The 21,947-nt window shown below is 38.0% G+C and overlaps 1 long non-coding RNA gene across 2 annotated transcripts in view; it reads right to left on the bottom strand.

Annotated features, from left to right (window-relative positions):
- The window catches only part of LOC141570601 (uncharacterized), a 685,104-nt gene that overhangs the window by 517,150 nt on the left and 146,007 nt on the right, over positions 1-21,947 (bottom strand). For both annotated transcript variants that reach the window (XR_012494789.1, XR_012494788.1), the window contains exon 2: positions 10,126-10,206. This is a non-coding gene — a long non-coding RNA (uncharacterized LOC141570601). The remainder of the gene's footprint in view (positions 1-10,125; positions 10,207-21,947) is intronic.

Raw genomic sequence — 21,947 nt, 5'->3', positions numbered from 1 at the left:
TCATATCTGGGATGGAAGATCATGTTATTTTATTTGCTATTACTAAGACATTTTCACTATGTTTCACTGTGTTTTTCTATATGAGGAAAGAATTTGAACACTATAAAAATGTGAAATTGGTAGGAAAGTGCAACTTGTACATTTTTTTGATAGGATACTTTATCATAAGTAGCCAAATTTAAAAGAACTTATTATGCCAATTTTTTTTCCAGAGTTTCCTAAAGTTCACAGATCTAGGGCAATTGATCATTTTGGCTCATCACCTTTACTCACCACCCTTTGTCCTGATAGATGAGGTAAAGGAAATAACCAAGAGGCACAAGAATACTGTGGTTTTGAAACCATCATGGAAAGAATCACACTTGGGAAATCCAACAGGAATGGACATTTTGGTGGGCTTGGTGTTGAAATAGGAGAGGGACGAACTGATAGAATTCTGAACACTGAGGAATCACGATAAGAGACAGGCAGCTAATAGATTGCAACCCGGATTTCTCTCCTTGAACCTGAGTTGAACCGAAAAAAAAAAAAAAAGATAGGAATAAGGAGCTGCTGTCACCCCCTTTATTCTTCTCTGTTTCTCAGAGTCAAAAAATTTCCCTTTCTCAAAACTGAGTTTCATGAATCACTACTTTTATGTCCTTGTTATTTCCTTAACCTTTAACATTAGTTCTGCTTTCCAAAATCCCCATCAAAATTCATTTTGCAAATATCAAACCCAGAGTTAATCCAGATACAGAAAAGCAATTAAGAGGCATCTTTGCACTTAACTAAAGATGGGTGAGGAAATCAGGAAATCAGAACCGCAATGAAAAATTACAGAGAAGATATTATTTACCCCAGTCATTCTATACTGTGAAATACTTAGACAGGGGGTTATAACCAACTACCAAAGAGTTACTTTATCGTCACTTTTGTTTGCTCAAAAAACATAGATGAATGTAAGTTTGTTACCACAAAGGTTTTTTCAGTCCTTCATTTCTCCAGTTTTAAATCTTCTTGCAAGGTATCCTTACTGACCAGTTCAGAAAATATTGAACGAGAGCTTGACAAGCTCAGCTTCTTGAATTTCTTTAGAATCAGTTGTCAGAACTTGCCATTGCTGAGCTAGCTTCACCTGCCCAAACACCAACTTAAATAAACTAACAATACCTGAAACAAAAGGAGTTTCAACCATGAGTGTTAAATAAGCCTAGAAAATGGCAGGGACTGATGTCTATTGTTGCTTCGTCTCATCAGATACTGAAATGTTATTATAAGCCTTCAGTCTAGCTTTCAATGTACATACCTGAGTGTCAGGGGTGGGGCAGAGTGGGGTAGGGGCGAGGGGAATCCATGCTCCCTGAAAAATACTTGCCTAACGTTATGTTCCTACGTTCACCAGTCTTGCTCAGCCTGGAGGTTTATATGAAAAAAAAAATTGAAATGCCAAAGCTTTTTTTGCTACCAGGTACTCCGGAAGAAATGTAAATTAGTGTCTGTCATAAAGTTACGGAGAACAAATTAAAGTCATTAATGCTAACACATTATTCACAAAATGTAACAGTTTTTCCAAAGTGGAAACTTAATCAATAAAATGCAATAAATCAAACATGATTCAGTATGAAAAGCGACCCATTTCTTGTTCAGTTTATAAGGGATTTGGGATAAGGCAGCAGAACAGGTTACTGTTTAACACATTTTCCACATTTTTCACTAAAAATAGATAAAATGTCTTATTTCAGGCTTAGAACAGAATGTGTTTTTTTGAAAATTTCCTTGAAAATTGCTGTTTCTTGTGCACCTCTGAATATGTCCTCAATGTAAATTAATTATCACTGGTTCCTTTTATTTTAGTCACTGCAAAAAGTGAAAGCTCTCCCTTTTGTCTTCTCACTAGAAGGTAATGCCTATGTCATTAGCATGGTGGATGGCCCTAGAATCAACGTGACATGCAGAAAGTTTTTCTGTAAAATTGGGTTACATAGAATCATTATGTCTTACCTGATTATATCTGAGATCTGCGATAACATTTGCTCAGTTTCTTTTGTTTTTCCTGTTAACATTTTCATTTCAGCGCTGCTGATAATTTTCTACTGTCTCTGTCTTCTTTATGTTTCTCATGTATTTCCCTTTCAGATAGTCTTGTTGAATTAACTGAAAAATAAAACTATGTAATAGTATAGTCTTATTATAAGCAGAAGAAAATGAAGATGATCTGATGAGATAAATCACTGAAGGTTAATAGCTTTTTTAAAATCAATCTTCCTTCAAAGGAAAAGACTAAATGGCTTAGTGGATGAAACGCTAGCCTCTCACCTCTGAGACCATAGTTCAAGTCTAAACTGCGACGCCTTAAGCAACATGTTTACTGGGCAGAGATCAGTCTCTAGTGGACGAAAATCTGCACTGCAGGAGTTGGAGGCTGACACAATAACCCTCACCCCCAGCACCACAGCCCCCCACCAATGGAACTGATATGTTTCTAGTCCATCTTGTTTCTTCGGAAATGGTCCAGGTTGGAGCAAACATCACTGTCAGGAAACTGGGAGTGTTTTCAGAGGAACCTCCTCAAATAATACCATTGGTGTGAAGTCACTAGAGATTGCTGCTTTGCAATTCTGAGTCCTCAGCTGCTACCCAAATATCCTGATCTTCCTCTCCTACAACCATGACACCTTTTCAATAAATGAACTAGGACAAACAGAACTGATCACTTAGCTATTCCAGCGAGACTTACCAGACGCTGGCTACTCGGATGGAAGGTAAACTTCAATAATTAAATTCAAATGTATCCAAATAAAAGGGGAAGGCATAAACACACATGTGTATGTACTCAGATAAACATGCGTATTCCTAAAAAGTGTGTATAGTTTTGTTTCAACAGCTAAAGGGTGGACCATTCATTTATCCACATGGGTAATCCTCCATTGCTGGCTATTTAAGGGGCTTCTTCATGTTCACTCCAGAGTAATGTGTTTATCAGTTTCCATCCATCAATAGAGCAGTGCACTGCATTTTGAGTCTCCAAAAGAGATATCCAAACTGTTTATAGAATACACACGTGGCACAAATAGCTGTTATTTAAGGAGATTGCACTCAGCTTAATTTTATGGGCAAAGATGCGTATATTGAATAATCTTATTGTAATGCCCAACTAAAATCAGCACTTTATTTTACAGTTTTATGGAGAGACACGTTTCTCCACACCTTTTATGTAGTGTGCAATATCTCCCTTGAAAGTGGAAGCAGTGTCTAATTCGGAACCATTTGGAGAGGAGATAGTATTTGCACACAAGGAAATGCGCAAGAAAAGTTTAAGAGTAGACTCATATTAAAATGTTGATGCATCCATGACATTTCCATATTCCTCCAAAATGATTTCCTAATGATTGTTGTTTACTGCTAATTCAAACCACCTGCAAATCCCTTTGTTATGATTAAAGTGGGCTTTACCCTCAAGCACCTCCCTCCCCGCCCCCCAGGCTGATAGATGGCTCTGTAATTTCGGAGGAAATATGCTAAAGGTCATGAGTTAATACATCCTCTGGTACTTTCTCTTCCCATCCTTGCTTTTCCAAATGGGAGGAAAGCTGTGTTGTATTATTTTCATGTCTTTGTAATGTCCATTCAAAATGAAATTAGAGAGTGCATTAGAAAGAGAGTATCTCTGTGTACACACAGCAAAATCCACACGTATTCTGTATAGTCTATTACTAAAATTATTCAATTGCCTTTTGAGAAATTTCATACAAAAAAATCTTTCCTTAATAATCTATGAATATCACTGTCTGAATCAAGTATTATTATCCCTTTTAAAATTAAACTATCCACAAAACATGCATTTACTTCCCGCTATACAAAATGCTAATAATGCTTTTAGAATGGTCTTTAAAAAGTCTAATTATATCATTTAAAAACTGAAAGACCAAAGGGCAAGCTAAATTCTCCTAACATAAATCAGACTTTTTTTTATTTCAATGACTTTAAAAACCTCAAATGCAGTAATTTTAATAGCAATGAAAGAATGAATAAGTCATAACTCCGCCTGATCACATAACTGTCTATAACTGTTATTAAATGCTCCAAAATAAGTGAACTCATTATGTTTCTGCACTGCTTTTAGCTAATCTAAGATTCTGCTCACTTAATCATGCAGAAAAGGCTTCGGTGCAGTTTTAGACCCTCAGCAAGGTCACTTCAATGCCTTTTTTCTGTTCTATACTGATCATTTAAGAACAGCACTTTGACCTGAAACTGATGCTGTCTCATATAGGCTTGAATGTTTAACCCCCACAGAGCTGCATTTTAGACATACATTTGCACAGCCTATTGTCATATTTGCTGCAAACTGACCCAGGTTCACTTTTCAACAAAGAAGGAGATGCCAATCAGAATTTGTAAATGCCATTTGCCCAGTGAAACTCCCTCTCATGATATCTACAGAAAGAGAATGCAGGATTTTAAAAACACACTATCCTTCTAGGAACAATCTATTACGTTCTAATTGGCTTTAAAGATGCAGGGATTAGGTATTTTTCACTATGTATTTTGGTCAAACCATATGTAAACTTAACGTGGATAACTGATCTAGCAAAGCAATTCTTTTGCATATAGGTTGAGGTTTTCCATGCCATTCTGGAGGTCATAAGATAAAGAGCACGGGACTGGTTGGTCAGGTTCTGGTTCTTTGCTAATGAAACAAATGCCAATTTTAATTTCAAACTTGATAATATTCCTTCATACCTGTTAAGCTACAAATATGAAAATGAGTATTACAGGAATGGTTCTAATAGCTGTTCTGGAGCCTAGAGAGAGTATTTCTTATTGTGAAACAAAAAAGGAATCTGCCAGTGAAGAGAACCCAAGTGGAGCAGTCTTGAGTGCCAATGAGAAGCGCAAGACAGCAGCTGAAAGCAAAACGGAAGCAAGAAAAGGAGCATATGATAAGAGGTTAGAAAGGGGGCAGGAGGAGGAGGAAGAGGAGGAGGAGGAGGAAGAGAAGGAGAAGCAGGAAAAAAAGAGGAAGGACAGGAAGTAAAAGAAGAAGGAGAAGAAAGAGAGAAAAGCCAAAGGGAGATTATTAAGATCCAAACAAGTCTTTTCAAAGGATGATTTGCCTCTGGAAAACAAGCAAATCAAAGGGAATGTTGGTATCTTGTGAAATCTCCCTAGAGGTTCCCCAAAAGGAAAGAACACGCTTTGGATCTTGTACTTGTGACATGGTGCTGGACTGGAGGCTTCCTTGGAGCTATTCCCTGGGCCTGACTTCTGGAGACACACACTTCCGTTCAGTACACTCACACCAGCTAAAAGATCCGGTCAGTGCAGGACTCAGCTCACATCCCTGATCCTAACATTTTTGAATGACCATTTTCCAGACCCGGAACTGAATTCCAATCCAGGACCTTACTCGTAGCATATTTAATATTTTATTTATCTTTTTGAAGAGTATACACCATGGCAGCAGAAATGCTAAGCAGAAATGCACATAGAATAAGTATTGAGACATAGTAAGTGTGGTATAACTAGGTTCTGATCACTTCCAAAGCCAGCATGTAAAACATGTTAACAATGTCAACTTTTTGTTTTTGCTTAAGTATATGTGTTCTCTTGAGTTTGTATTAGTCCTTGGTTATAAGATTACAGTTTTGTATAAATCTAACTCTAAAAGTACACATGTAGTAAGCAATGTGTTGTGTAAGATGCCAGGGTGGGACAATAGCAACAGGAATAAAAGTGTCCCTGCTCTTAGGTAATATAGAATATACTGGAAGCTAGAGCACTCCTCTGGGAGTTAGAACACCAATGTTCTTTTGTTGGTTCCTGTTCTGACACCAGTGGGTATAGTACTGCAATTAAATTCTGGCACTGACCACCTGGAGTTAGCACATACCCCATAAGTGAAGGGCTTCGTCCTCCACAAAACTGCTTCACTGCAGGCACCAGCAACACTTTAGGGGTCCACAGGCCATCAGCACTCTGACCAACTGGCTACAAATTTGGGGGTTCCCATGACTCTCTTAGATTTAATAATTCAGTAAAATGACTCACAGAACCCAGTAAAGTGCTATACTTATGACACAATTCTGTTACTAAGAATATAGATCAAGATCATCTTAATGAAGAGACAAATAGAGTGAGGTCTGGGAGAGTCCTGAATATAAAGCTTCCATGTCCTCTCCATGTAGAATGAGGGCATGTCACCCACCTGGCACATTGATGTGTTCACCAACCAGCAAGCTCCACTGAGCTTTAGTGTCCAGTTTTTACTGAGGTTTCACTATGTAGTCATGGTTGATTGACTCATTGGCCACGACTGAACTCAATGTCCAGCCCCATTCCCTCTCCAGAGGGTGGGAAGTCCAGCTAATGTACAGTGGCTCAAAGCTCCAATCCTCTAACCATACAGCTGGTCTTTCCAGCATGACCAGCCTCCATCCTGAAGCTATCTGGGCACCGTAAGAAGTTACCTCATCATCATAAACTATCAGGTGTGATCCAAGGGACTCATGAATAACAATGATACTCCTATTACTCAGGAAATTCCAAGGATTTAGAGCAGGGGTGTCCAAACTTTTTTCAACGTTTTTAACCAGGGCCATATACAGTAAAATGCACAAACAGCTGGGCCACTCACTCGAGATGAAGTACATATTGCCTCACCTGGTTTATTTAAGTAAACTAAATATATTTTTGGAATTTGCTGCGGGCCAATTAAAAATGGATTGCGGGCCGCAGTTGGCCCATGGGCCGCAGTTTGGACACCCCTGATTTAGAGTCTCACTCCAAGGAGCCAGAGATAAAGGCCAAATTGTTTATTTGTTCATTCACAAATGAATTTATATGGCACCTACTTGGCAAGGAGTCTTGGTAGTCAATAAGGGACATGTCTACATGTATTTGACATGACCTGTGCTCACTAAGAACTCATAGACCATTGGGGAAGATAAATCATATACAAATGGTAACAAGAAGGGTTCACCATAAAGACAGTTCTCTTCACTCATCCATGACTTGTTCATGAAACAATTGCAAGCAAATCAGAACAAGCATCAGGAGAATAATCTACAAAGCACCTTGAGTTTCTAGAAAGTTTCTAAACAGTAGTATTATGACTATGACAACTTAGCAAACCCAGTACTTACAACAACAGCCAGGACCCACAACCTTGCATGGTGTTTAAATCTTCAGAGCTGCTGTGCTGCCCTCTTTTCATCCCATCCTATCTTCTCCTACCCCGTGAACTCACATTGTCCCCTCACCTGAAGTGTGCCTTGTCTCTGTTGCCTTGGTTTATCCTTTCTGACCTGCTTGTTCCTTGATATTGACTTCAATTAAAAATATTTACTGATCTTACTATTTGCAACAACTTGGATGGACCTAGAGAACATTATGTTAAGTGAAATAAGTCAGAAAGAGAAAGACAAATACCAAATGATCTCACTTATATGCAGAATCTAAAGAAAAGAATAAGTGAATGAACTAATCAGAGATAGTTTCAGAAACATGGAGGAAAAACAGAGGGTTGCTAGAGGGGCGGGGGGGTGGGGATAAGGGGAAGGTGAGAGGTTTTGGGAACGTACAGAGGGATAGTGGATGGGGGAGGGGGGTTCACACAGTGTGAGGGATATAAATGATAAACGTCTAAGTTTTGCTTTGTCTTGTGCACCTGAAACTAAAAAAAAAAAAAAAAAGCAGTTAAAAAAAAAATATTTACTGAAAACCTAACAGGTAAAATCATAATGCAGTTATACATCAAAAATATTCTCTTCTGAAGACCACACTCTCTGGGAGTTGCTAAAAGTCAAGGGCTAAGCTGTAATACTGGCACAATATTAACATGTGATACTGATTTGATGTAGTCAGTACCAAACTAATTATGCCATCTCAGGTCTTCAGTGCTTTAAATCAGGGTTTCTCAAAGTTTTGTGGAACCTGGATATTACAATGAGGTGTTTCTTGAACAAAAGGATATTATGATTAAAAAAAATTTGGAAAATACAGCATGCCAATATGTCCCTGTAAGATAAATATCTCACGATCCTACGGTAAGAGATATGTTTAAATATTTAACCCAGTGTTTCCCAAACTCACAGGCACAGACAATAGTTTAGTGGTTACAGAGGGTAAGGGGGTAGGTGGGTGGTAGATGAGGGTAAAAGGGATCAAATATATCGTGATGGGAGGAGAACTGACTCTGGGTGGTTGTCATGCGGAATCTCTGGTCCCACTCCCCGCACCAGAACACAGGATATGGTGAGGCCAAAAAGAAACACCAATGGAACCGTGGATAGGGGGTTTATATCACTACATTCTTGCTGGCGGCCGGGCGAGACACAGGAAGTAGGATCCACACTTGCTAACCACGCTTGCTAACTGCAATCCGCCGTCCACTTCTCTGTCAACCAACCAACCCTCTACCATAGCCACAGCAGTTATATTAGTGGCTAATAGCTAACTAGTAACAGCTGATAGCCAGCCAGCCACAGATTACAGCTGATGGCCATCCAGGAACTGAGCCAGCACCTTTCCACATGAGGCCGAGAGCCTAGAAACTACTCTCTGGGACTCTGTCCCCACAGTGGTGAACACACAATGTGATATATAGATGATATATTACAGAATTGTACACCTGAGCCCTATATAACTTTACTAACAATTGTCACCCCAATAAACTTAAGTTAAATAATAATAATAATAATAATTAGATAATGTTTTCAGAAAGCGTGCTTTAATCAAAAAGAATTTTACCAGAGCTGTCAGGTTCTTGAAGGAACTATATTTGGAAGTCAATGTTCTATATTAAACCACTTATAAAATAATAAAACAAAACAGAAATATAAGGTATTGTTATTACTATTATTGTTATTCCTTGAAAGGAAGATTCAAGTATGACTAACTAGTAATTAAACTAGTGTCTAGCAATAGTCAGTTTGAAGTATCTATCAAGATAATCCTAGTCATGAAGCATTATTATTAGCATTTATTACTATTACTACTAGAAACAAGTCTTTTTTATAAGCCATAAAATATCCACACTTAGCAGAAAAAATATAGTTGAAGAGCAAAAATAGTACAGCCACATAATTACCCCCAACCCTGTATTTGGTCCTGTCTGTGTCTTCAAATACATCTTCTGTTTGTATCCATTTAAATCTATAGCTGGAGGTGTATCAGATATGTCTGCTTAGTTCCATTGGAAATACATCCAAGCCTCAGATATAGACCTTGCCCTCAAGGAGTTCATAGTATAGGGGAAGAGAAGAGACCCAGATAGAGAGAATGTCCACATAGTATGAGAAGGGATGCTTTAGAGATAAGAACAAAAGGGAGAACGTAATGAGAGGGTAACAGTCCACATAAGGACCTCCGCATGAACAAGGGGCTGGAGGGGAGAAACTGTTAGACCAATGTAGGGAACTGCCTTAGAGGCACTGGTGGTCAACAATGAGAGAGACGAGCCTGGAGGTGTGACTGAGCATCATTTCATGAAGGAGAGTATGTGTCTGACTAAAGAGCTACTTCTCTATTCTCTAGGGCTGGGTCTCCAAAGGGGATCTTTTGGAAATTAGGAAGAAAATACAATTTCTGATTACACTTAGTTTGATTTTGTGCTTTAAAACTTTCTGTTTATCTGTTTTCAAAACACTTAATGCAGCAGTACTTTGTATGTGCATATCACTTAAAACTGAATAAATATACATATATTGGAATAGGGGAATTCTTGAACTTTTTTTATTTACTAAGAGGAGTGTGGTCAGATAAATTCAAGACTATTTTCTAGGTAATTTGGGGATTATGAAGAATTTTAAATATGGAAGTCAACTCACATAGGGGTTTCAATTATGAGAGAGAGAATCACCTTTTTGATAGATCAAAGTTTATTTCATGGATTCACTAGAAACCTTCCCACCCACTATTTGTTATGACACAAAATTTAGGATAAAGGATCTGTACTTAGCTTCTACCCCCTCCATATACATCCTCAATACCATCGGTGGAGTAAACTTTCCAAATGCAGATCTTATTCGGTAATTCCCTTGTTTAAATCAGTCAATAGATCTTCATTGCCTCTATGAGAAAATTCAATTTTCTCAGAAGAAAGTATCATGCTGTCTCTTATCTCTGAGCTTGCGCACTTACCATACTCTAGGGATGCAGAGGGTCAGGTCCTTATTCTGTAAGCCTTTAGCCTGGTTCTGGGCCTCCCTGTGGGCTGCATTCCTGCAAGGAGAGCAAACCAGCAGTCATGATCAGGTGTTTGGTGCCACTTCCACCATCTCCACCTCCCACAATCTCCAGTTCCCACTCTCTCACAGGCAGGGGGAGCCCACACCCCAGAGAACAGATTGTAGGGCAAAGTATATATGGCCCTTTTGAAGACACGAGTGGGGTCATTCATACTAACAAAGAAGCCCCTTCCTGGGTTTCAGAACAGAGCTGGCTTGACTGGCCAGCATGGCAGAAGTAAGCCCTTCTGCTTTGGAGAAACAAGCCGTCAGCTCAGGTCTATTTCAGGCAGCAGATCCATTTGTCAGGACTCTTATTCCCATTTTATTGTCATTGGTATCTTCTCTGGAGATAAAGTGATGGACTCTCCGATGCCCAGCTGTTTGAGTCTAGCTGGTGGGCCTGAACTGTGGGAATTCTGATCACACCACGCAAGAGGGCTCAAGCGGTCACTGTAAGGCTTTGCCTGAACACTGGTAAACCTTAACAGTTGGTGTTTACTTTTGCAACCCTCCCCACTGGCATCTTAATGACTTACAAAGGTGAGCTTATATTTCTTTTCTATGTATTCTAACTCTACTATTTTCTTTGCATTAGCAAATAATCCATAATTTTACACTTAATTCCCATGAGTAAACAATATTGCCACAGCCTAACCAAGCAAGCACTGGACTCCTGACATGGTTTCGTTTATACTGAGAGAGTTCATGAAGTGGGTAGAAATTCTCTGTAGAAACCGTTGTCCTATACAGGCAGCAATTTCCAACAATCCCTGCAGAGTCTTTGAGACTACTCAGAGATCACCCTTCTCCCCTCAGGGGCGGTATTCTTGAACAGCACCCCCTCTGGTCCTTCAGCTGCACAAAGGACCTAAGGTTTAGGTCTTCTCCCCCCAGCACCTACTCTCCACTGATTCATGTATCTCCCTCCCACAATGAACTAAAGGTTCCTGGAACTGAGGGTCTGCCTCATCTGTCACAGAGGAGGTGTTCAGGGAATTCTGGGTGATTCAGTAGCTGGTCTAATCTAAAATGCTAATGGTTGCTGACAAAAAGAAATGTCCTCCATTATTATGCAGTTCTCTGACATAAACCATTAAGGCAATAGGACAGGTGGGGTTCATTCAGTGATTCTAAAACAGGAAAGGGGGTGAAACTCACTGGGTAAGGTTTTTTTCCCCCAAATATATTCCAACCACCTCCCTCACAGCCTCCACCCCCACCCCATGTAAATCCATATCAGAAAGGTACTTGGAGAGGTTCAAAGGAACTAAGCTACCAAAGGAGCAGGACCTCACTGGCTGATTCGTGTTCAAATCAGGTGTAGGAATACTTCATATAACTGCATGTAAACCTCCCCCAAATGTACCCAAAGAGATGGGTTAGCTGAGGCCAGACCACTATTCTCTGAGTCACATCCATCTATCGTTAGATCAGTGGGTCTCAGAGTGTGATCCCTGGAAGAGCAGCAACAGAATCACCTGAAAACTTGTTAGAACTAGAAACACAAACTCTCAAACTGCATCTCAGATCTACTGAATAAGAAAATCTGGAGGGTGGACCCAGCAATCAGTGTTTTAACACACCCTCCAGGTGATACACACGAACATTCTAGAGATACAACGATCTCTCTGACCTCTTCAGCCACCTGAAAGAACCACTGGTTAGGCTTCATTGCTTATTCACAACTATTTTACTGAAACACCTTGCCGGTTCTCATCGTATATTTGCTTGCTTTCAGTACTACAGGTGCTTGAATAAGAAGTGCCAATGAATGACACCAAAGAGTAAACCTAAAAAAAGAAAATGACCGAAACTGAGATCATCTGCCCCAGCTGTCACCCCCACATGGTAAACATACAGGCTGTTGTTAGCAAGACAGGTTTTTCTCTCACCGAAACACCATGCGTGGTATCCAAACAGTACAACTGTGTTTTCAAACACAGAAGCTCCCAAGGACTAAAGATACAAATAATATGAATTTACATGGTAAGTGATATGTTTTTAAAACATATGTTGGGCTTAAAATAATTGATCTTAGTTAAAAAAAATTTTAAGATGCTTACAAAAAGGATTCAAGGATATAATGATATTAATACCATCTGTGCAGTAGCCATCATAAATGAATCAGCAACACATTTTTTTTTAAATCCTATAATGGATGCTCCTGCATACTGTAATTTCCATGAAAATGCTCTGACATTTACAACCGTATTTTAAATACATTAATTCATTATCCTGTCCTATGTTTTTCCCTCCTTTTTCCTGGAAGGTAGTAAAACCAGGAATCATGTCTTTTCAGATAACTTTCATCTCTTTAAAGTGCATTGTTGGGGCTGTACATGTTTTTCTAAATATATTACCATTACTGATATATTTCATTATTTTGCTGAATATTATACTAAATATTATTTATCTTTAAAATGACACAAGCGAAAAAAAGTTGCCATTCCCCAAAGTATTTTGAGCCCAAATCATTTCACAGATCAAATACATTCAACTCTCGACTTGCTGCGTCTATTGAGAATTACTATTAGGCTTTGCAGTTTTGATCCTCCCAAACTGTTAAAAGAATAAGAGATGTTGAGGACTTAGTTTTTTTCTCTATCAAAAGGATTCTAGGACCTTGGAGAGCAGGCACTAAACAAGGGGCAAACATTGTAGACAGAGAATTTAAATGAATATTAAAGATACATGAAAAATAAGTGAAATTATGCAATTAGAAGCCAAAGTCACAGTGCCCTTGGCAGAGAGCTACATAGTGACTGGATGAAAACAAGAGTGGGCCTCTTGGTTACTGGTAATATTCTTTCTCTCGGTCTGGGTGATGGTCTAGCAGTTGCACAATTTGTGAAAATAAGCACTTAGGCCTTGTGCACTTTTCTGAGATACAATATTTCAGTAAGATTTCAATATTTAAAAATAGTTCATGATCCTTTCATAAAAGTTCAACATTATAAAGGTGCAGGCATACTTTGCTCTATTTTAATATTCAAACCAGCCTCTGTTCAAATCATGTTCTTCCAAGGAATACCTGCAACAATACATATGACCAGAGGTAAGACGTGAGGTCACTTAATTTCTATAAAAAATAAATATTAGAAAACAAACTAGCAAACTTAGGCTGAGGCAATCATGTAGTCCTTTTAGCAAAAGTTCCCCGAGTAGTCACTCTGCGTCTGACTTTATTCTAGGCACCACGAGTATAAAGGAACAAGTCCCTGCCTTTGGGAGCTTACATTCTACGGGAGGTGGCCAGGAACTAGGTGATACCCATGTAAAACATAAATCCTTGCTATGATGTGAGGGAGGGACAAGTAGTGGGAATAAGAATAAGGCAGGGTAAGGAAGCCAAGGGAAGCGGTGGGGTTAGGATGATTAGGTAAGGCCATACAGCTTCTCAAAGAGGAGGCGACATTCAAACAGAGATTTGAATTTTGGGAGCAAGCTAGGCGTAGATCTGTGGAAAAGTATTCAGGCACAAGGAAGCAAATGCGGAGGCTCAGATGTTTGTTATAACAAGAGATGCTGGAATGGCCAAAGCAAAGTGGGCTGGGTATGTGGTAGTTGACGAGTAGCCAAATCAAACAGCCAGTGGACAACATCATGAAAAGTCTGGATTTTATTTTGAGTGTGCTGGAAGCCATTGGAGAATTTTAAGCAGGGGAGCAGCATGATGTAATTAGAAGACCGAGGTCTCAATTCTGCTCCCAGGACTGCAATGATATATAATTAAGGTTTTAAAGTATAGCTAATTGCGCTATATAAATCCTTGTGAGTTGATCTGATTGGTTTCTTGTCATTTGACCATTTTTTGTTTACTGGCTTACAGAGCAGGTTTTTGAGACCTGAGTTCAAATGTGACTTCTGTCAATTCTTAAATTTTTAACCATGGGCATATTTTTTTAACCTTCTCAGAAATGGAGGGAGCAGTTGGCACATAGTAGATGCTCAACAACAGGTAGTCAGTGCATTTTTTTTTAGGACGAAAAGAAATCCAGAGGGAAGAAAGGACCTTTAAAAACATATTTTTTTGTTAATATATTATGTCCTACAGTAGGAGGGGGTTATGGAAATCTCTAGAAAGCTTCTAACTAGGCTGTGCTAGTCTGTTTGGGCTGCTATAACAAAATACCACAGACTGGGTAGCTTATAAACAACAGAAATTTGTTTCTGATAGTCGTGGAGACTGGGAAGTCCAAGATCAAGGCACCAGCATGGTTGCGTTCTACTGAGGCCAATCTTCCTGGTTCATCGCTGGTGCCTTCTCTCTGTGTTCTCCTGTAGTAGAAGAGCAAAGGGCGCTCTGTGGGGTCTCTTTTATAAGAACACTAGTCCCACTCCTGAGGGCTCCATTCACATGAGCTAAGCACCCTGCAAAGGCTCCACCTTCTAGTACCATCATCTTTGTGGGGTAGGATTTCCACATACAGATTTTGAGGGAACACGAACGTTGGGACAATAGCATAGGCCAATTCACACAGCTATTTCCTGGGACGTGTGACACATAGTTATGATACTCTGATCCAGTGGGAAATGTGACTATATGTTATTCAGTGGGAAAACACTGGGTTCATAGAAAGCAGAGTTTCTATTTTAGCTCCTAAAAACAAATTCTAATTGTTTAAAAAATAAAACGCCTACTATGGAAAAACAGAGGTAACTTAGTTGCCTTTCACTAGGAGAATGATCAAGTAAGTTATGGAATGTGTGCCGATTATTGGAGACTATGTAGTATTTAAAAAAAACAAAGTAGATCTAATGAACTTGTAAAAGCAAGTTGCTGAACTATATAAACAACATAAAACTATTTAAGTAAAAATCATTCTACATGCATCTAAAGAGACCTTTGAAAAACATGTCCATGATTTTTTTCACCTTTCCTTTTTTCTTTTCACCTTTTATACTTCTATACTGTTTAAATACTCTTCAACTAACATGCACCTAAAACAAACAAAAAAAAAAACTTAAACATTTGTATTTATACCCTCAAAACACACAAGGTCTATATAACTGGAGTCAAGAATCTGAGTCTGTTGAAATAAAAAAAACCCCACAATATTTCAATATTCATTGAACATATATGGTGCCAGGTACCATGCCAACTACCTTATATGCATATTCTCATTTATTCCTCATAATAAAACTCCAAAGTCGGTATTCTTCTACAGACAGGGCAACTGGGTCATGGGACAATAAAAAACTTGTCCAGACCCACATGCAGAGCCACAATTCCATCCAGGTCCATCTGCTTCCAACGACTATTCTTTAACCATAACCTAACTTCTTCCAAACATAATGGAGATGAAGCTAACTTTCTAGGATCACTACCTTTGCAAATTCAATGCTCTGCCTAGCCTACAGGCTAATCGGTATCTCTACTGCTGACAATGATTGATTCATTTTAGGTATTGGTATAAATTCTGACCTTAAATTCTGACACTAGAATTACTATCACCTTAAATTGTAACCTTACAGCAGGTCTAGCATTTAACCATATATAATAAAATTAGATTTAAATATTTCAGATGATCATTATAATGTTGGTGAAATAAGATCCCCTATTAAAATTGTCTAGTTAGATTAACAAACACAACTCATAACATTTAGTTTCTATTACAATTCAGCAACTATACCCAACAAAGTGTAGTCTTTATGTTAACTTGACTATTTACTTGTCATTTAAAACTTGTCATTATGTTTTTCTGTTTTAGAGTATTTTACTGAACTTGAGAAAATAAAATACCTTTAGTGAGTTCAGTGATTCAATTAATCTTTATAAACAAAATACAGGCCAAGAATACTTTTCAAATAGGCATATCTTCTGTATTTTGAAGAGATTGCCATGTAGTGTCGTATAGGATATATAGAGAAAAAGTCTCAGATGAAAAGGAAAGTTAACGTTTATGTCTGAAAACTGTTACGTCCTTGCCATGCTGTTTGACAAGTGATGTGGATAATTTTATCCCCTAGTGAGGTTTACAATTTGCAGAACTAGTAGTTATGTTGATCTCATCAGATCCAAGTGAAAAAGAGTAGATGCTACCTAAACGTCATGCTGAGGATGGAAATAACGGCAAATGGGTTCTATTTTTTATCAGGAGTTTTTTGACTCTGGAGATTCTCTCTACAGCAGCTTAACTGGTACCTGAGAGCCTTTCTACAGGTAAAAACTCCATTTTTTCCCTACCTTGATAATCCCAAACATTGGTTAGGTCATGGTTAGCTGGGTGGAGGAAGGTGGCATGGGGAGTGGCCCTGTGTTGTGTATCAGACAGTGTACTAAGTATGACGTCCATTTTATAAACATGTGTCTTTGTTCCAAAGAAGAAATTTTAGCGTGAAATCTTATATCTTAAAAATAGATTTCATACATATTAACATTATTACATTTAACATTGAGTCTGCCCTATAAAAAACACTTTGGAGGTTCATGGGAACAGTGACCTCCAGTTTAACTTTCACTCTTCCATACTTGTGTCACCTAGTCTTGCTACCACCTTCAGCTGCAACTTGGGAGAGATACACATATCTCAGCACTTTCTATGCATCATTATTCCCCTCAGTGACAGGACCTAACTTGACTGTAATATAGCCCAGTTGACCTAATATAGTTCATGTTTCTCCTAATTAATATGCTCAAAAATCTTCTGCATCCTTTTTTTCATTGTTAAATGAAACATCTTGGAGTATGTTCATATGAGTGAGTGAGTGAGCACACTCTGTCAAGCAAAAATTCTACCAGCATTTTCTACCATATTAATTAGTTACTTATCTGAGCTTCACTGACTCTGTTCTCTCACTTATATAATAGATCCTTCCTTATATTTGTTTTTATTGCCCAGGATCTAAAATATTCAGTCAAACACAGATGCTACTCAATTCTCACTGGGTTTATACCAGTATGTTTCTAGATTACTCAAGTTCCTGTCTTAGAACATGTCAGCCACCGCTCTTAAAACTTTCTTCCCTTCACCTTTTAAGACCTCCCTTTCCTTAACCTCTGGACCAGACTTAGTATAGTCCCCCAAAGGGAACTATTAGGTTGGTGCAAAAGTAATTGAGGTTTTGGCAATTATTTTTAACCTTTTAAACCACAATTACTTTTGCATCAACCTAACAGATTGTTTTTAAACCAGAATTAACTTTTTATTAGCAGTTGTTTTTAAATTAAGTAAATGAATACATGTAAAATCAATGGAAAGTTATTGGGCACCTAACATCGTGGTTCTCAAAACCATAAGGAACAAAGTTGGGTGGCTTTTGTTCATTTCTTGGGACCCACAACCTGGACCTATGCTGATAGTAGGCACATGTGGCTTTTAAATACTTGAATATGGCTAGAACAACTGAGGGACTGAATTTTTAAAATTTTCTTTACATTTAAATGCCCACATGGTGGCTTGTGGCTACCATATGGGACAGTACAAACATAGGTCATTTCATCATCCCACGAAGTGACACCTTGGAAATTCCAGCTCAACAGGTCTAGCATTTAACCCTAGAATCTGTAGTTTTGGGAACTCCTTGGCTACTTCTAGAGTATAGCCAGATTTGAGAATCAAGGAACTATGTGGTGGAGAAGCATAAACATAATTGGAGGCAACTGGAAAGGCAGTTGGAAATGAGGTGTCAGAATTGTGTTTGTGTCCAGGGTACTGAGGCCAAAACCATACAGAAGATACATTTTCCCAAAGTAGTGTAGCCACATTAAGAGGAGCCAAAGCTTTTAATAGGCAAATCAAAAGTACAGAGTGATTAAAAAATAAAATCAAGAACAGGATCCCAGAATATAAGTTATTCTGAAGCAGGAGAGACTCCAATATGAGGCCTGGATAAATCATGAGGTTCAGTGCTTGGTCGGTGACCGATGAAGCCCCATGTTCTTTGATGCTTTTTTTGCAGGGGCAGAAGTAGCAAGCTGAAGAAACTGTGCAATATATATCTTTCTATTTTACTTAAAATCTCCTCTTTTCCTGTTTCCTATGGCCTACCTTACACAGTGTATATACATATGTGTATACAGTGTACACAGTGTGTATATATATATATATACATATACATACACACATGTACATATATACATACCTATGTATGTATACATGTGTGTACATATATACACATATATGTATATATATATATGAAGACCACTAACAATTGCCTGGATGCCACTTAATAATATAAGATCCAATTGCTCATCTACCTTAGACATACAATTTAGCCAAAAAGATTCCCTTGCTATATATGAAAGCAATTGAATATCTGTTACTTCAACTTGTAATCTTTATTCCATATCTGTTGAGTTTCAATATAAAAATCTATCTCTGAGCCCAACAGAAAGTACATATAGTGATAGCAAGTCATCAGTTTTCATTGTCACCACATATCAAAACAAGGGCTATACAAAAGAGCCATAGTAACCTTGACCTACTGAATACTTCTCTGATTTCTCCGTTTCTACATCTTTTCTTTCCCCAGATGCCCAAATGAGATAGATGATTAGAGACATAAAAACTGGTAGTTGCCAAGGTCTACTGTTTCTAATATGGATACTTCTTAAATGTGTCTCTTTGTTGATCAATTCCTAAATAATATTAAATACCTACACCAGGATGAGGTATAAGTGTCTCCACAATATTCCTCTCTTAGCAAATATAAATGAAAAGCTGCAGAAATGGTACGTGTCTATCTTTTGAGCTAGTAAATGAATTGCCCATCTAGCTAAGGGGCTAGCACGTGGTAGATATTCAAAAGTATTTGATGGACGAGTGAGTGAGTAAATAAATCAGTTTACTCCCAAGAGTCTTGATTAGTCATTATCAATGAAGAGATATAACCCAGAATCACATGGGAGTCTATTTTTGGTGTTTAAAATACGCATGCTCAAATCTCTGAGATTTTCGTACACCTTGAAGAGTGGAGGAGGTAGGAGAAGAGTTAGGATTAACAAAGGCATTATATATGTTTTGACAATCTTCCTGGGTCATTCTATGTCCTGTTCTCCCCACCCTTTATCCTATTGAGAAGCACAGTTGTACACTGAAACTAAACTGATATGGAGTATTATTAAAAAGCATAGCAATAATATCGCTCATAAAATTTGAACTTACTTATAATAATGTCTTGTGTTCATAGATTTGCCAAAAGACCTCCATGAATATCACCTCACTAAATGCTCACAAAACTCCAGTGAGAAGATTAACCTGTGGATATGCAATATTGACAATGGTTAGTGTTTTCACAGGAACTTAAACAGTGATGCACACACACAAAAATAAGAAAATGGAAAATCAGATTACTGGGGAAGAAAAAACATATCCATGGTAAGGGATTAAAAAAAAAAGGACCTTCAATATTATATTACAATTATAGTATTTTTTTGCTACTTCTATCAGTACTAACAATCTTTGCTGGTTAGCATTACTGACTTTCTCCTTCCAGTAAAAACATCCTTGAATTAGATGTTGAGAAGTAAATTCTAGTCTTTATTCTGCCCCTTATTATATGGAATTGTAGGAAATAATATAATTCATCCCTTTGAGTCAACGTAATAGATACTATTTTCCATCTAAAAACTAAGATGTTTACTTCAACCTCTTTAGCCTCAATTTTCTGATCTCTAAAATGGGAATAGTTATATGTCTGTCTGTCTAGCCATCCTCAGGTATTATTGGCATGATAAAATACAGTAGAATTCATATAATTAAATGCATTTTTATCCTGTTTGAATTCAACTAAATGTGTTCAGCCAAAGTTTAGAGACAGAGAGAAGAATTTAAATCGTGTTGGTGTTTTCATTTACTGTATCTTAGAATGGCTGTGAAATAGATACAGGAATCTGGGGCTCAGCTGGAGAGAGGGAAAACTTGGCATTTTCAAAGGAAAATGTATTGGTCTCTAATGAGCTGTCCTAAGAGATTTTTATGGATAATTTTGACTCCTTGTGGTTTTTGTCTCACTCACTGACTTTTGCACCATCCACTATGCATGACGAAAATTCATTGTTGATGGTACATCTCCTTGTTCATTATCTTGATGTTTCATTGTCATAGTTGTTCCTAATCTAATTTTCAATCATGGACTCTTTGAGAGTCTCCCCACATGTAGACACAGGTAAATAAATGCACATTGGCACAGAGTTTGCAGGCCATTCTGTGAGACTTGGAGTCTACTGAAGTCCACACTAAGGACCTTTAACTTAAAGGAAATAAGTAGCCCTCAGTTATGTCCACAGCCCAAGATTCTGTTGATGACACACTTGGAGTTGTCAGCTATAATTCCAAGTATAACAGCAAGAGATTGCCTAAGTAATTTTTCTCAATCAAGGCATTTCTTGCTGTCTCCTAACTAAAGCTCCAATGTCACTGGTAATCTTTTCCAAAGGAGCACACACATCGATCTCTGGTGTTTATCCATTACCAGGCAGGTGACAACACAGCTTTATTTCATGTTTCCCCTCTGATGTCAAAGCATAAACTGTCTTTTAATTCTGACACATTTATCCATTCAGGAGACGATATTAAAAACAAAACAAAACAAAACAAAAAAACAGTTGGGATCACCCAGCCATTTATCACCTGGGACTCTTCACGCCAAAATGGGGTGGCTGTCTCACTTATTAGTCAGGGCAACAAGGGTGAACCTAGTTGGACAAGGAGAAAAACGGAAAATCCGAGCAATTCACCAGTGATATCTGATGTTCTGCATGTCCAGGCTAGGCCAGGAGCCTTTCTGCATAGGGTCACAGATGTCTAAGTGAAATAAAAGAGGAACCATATGACAACTGAGGCCTAGACCCACATCTGTCTGAATGTGCTAAAAAAAAAAAAAAAAAAAAAAAAGACACAATCCAAAGCAAATCTGGCTCCAAAATGCAGCCGTGTGACTGTGTCCTTTCCACGTGAAAACTAAAATGTTTCTATGCTTGCCCCCACCACTCATCTTTTCTAAATCCCCTGTAATTTCTCCCAAATCTATTCTTTGTTCCACAAAACAGGTAATGGATTTCCACATTACCTTTATCCTTACCTATTTTGTTCATAGATTTATCTACAATAATGAGACCTCCAGAAGGGTCTAAGGAAACAGGTATAGACAGAGGGACACTAGTCACCTCAGGGGGCCTAATAGGAATGAATTCCACATTCCAGTACTTATAAGAAAATTAAATGCAGCAAATTAGATATTTATTTAGAGATGCACTTAGGTCAGTCTACTAATAAAGTCATCTACTTAAGAGTGGGTACCTGATACTATTACTTGACTTTTCAATGTGAAAGCTCTTTGACATTCCACTACCCATTCAATGAAAAAAAGAATTTTCAACCAGTTTAGCAAGTCTTTTTTGCAAAACAAATGGATAGTTGGCTAACTTTGAAATCTACCTGAAACTGAAATATAGGTAATCCTTGAAACCATGTACAGGAAGCTTTTGATGAAATCACAATTAATTTTCTCTCCTGAAATACACAGTAGTCAGAAGCTGCTTTTTAATCATCAATCTTTCTCTATTTTATATGAATACCAATGAATTGTGCAGTACTGTCTTAAACAACATTTAGAAGGAAAACTCATCACCGGTTGCACATTATTTTTTTTATAAATGTCATTCTGCATTTATACGGGCGACTGCAGCAATCTATGCAAACCAGATTTGAATGGTTAGCAAAGCAGAGTATTTACAAACACCTTGGATACTTTAGCGTTCACACTCTTTCTTCCTGCCACAGTGAATTT

This window comes from Rhinolophus sinicus, linkage group LG03 (genome assembly GCF_036562045.2).
Source record: "Rhinolophus sinicus isolate RSC01 linkage group LG03, ASM3656204v1, whole genome shotgun sequence".
In the NCBI taxonomy this organism is placed as follows: domain Eukaryota; kingdom Metazoa; phylum Chordata; class Mammalia; order Chiroptera; family Rhinolophidae; genus Rhinolophus; species Rhinolophus sinicus.
The sequence above is the reverse complement of the archived record's forward strand: the minus strand, read 5'-3'. Positions and strand labels throughout refer to the sequence as shown.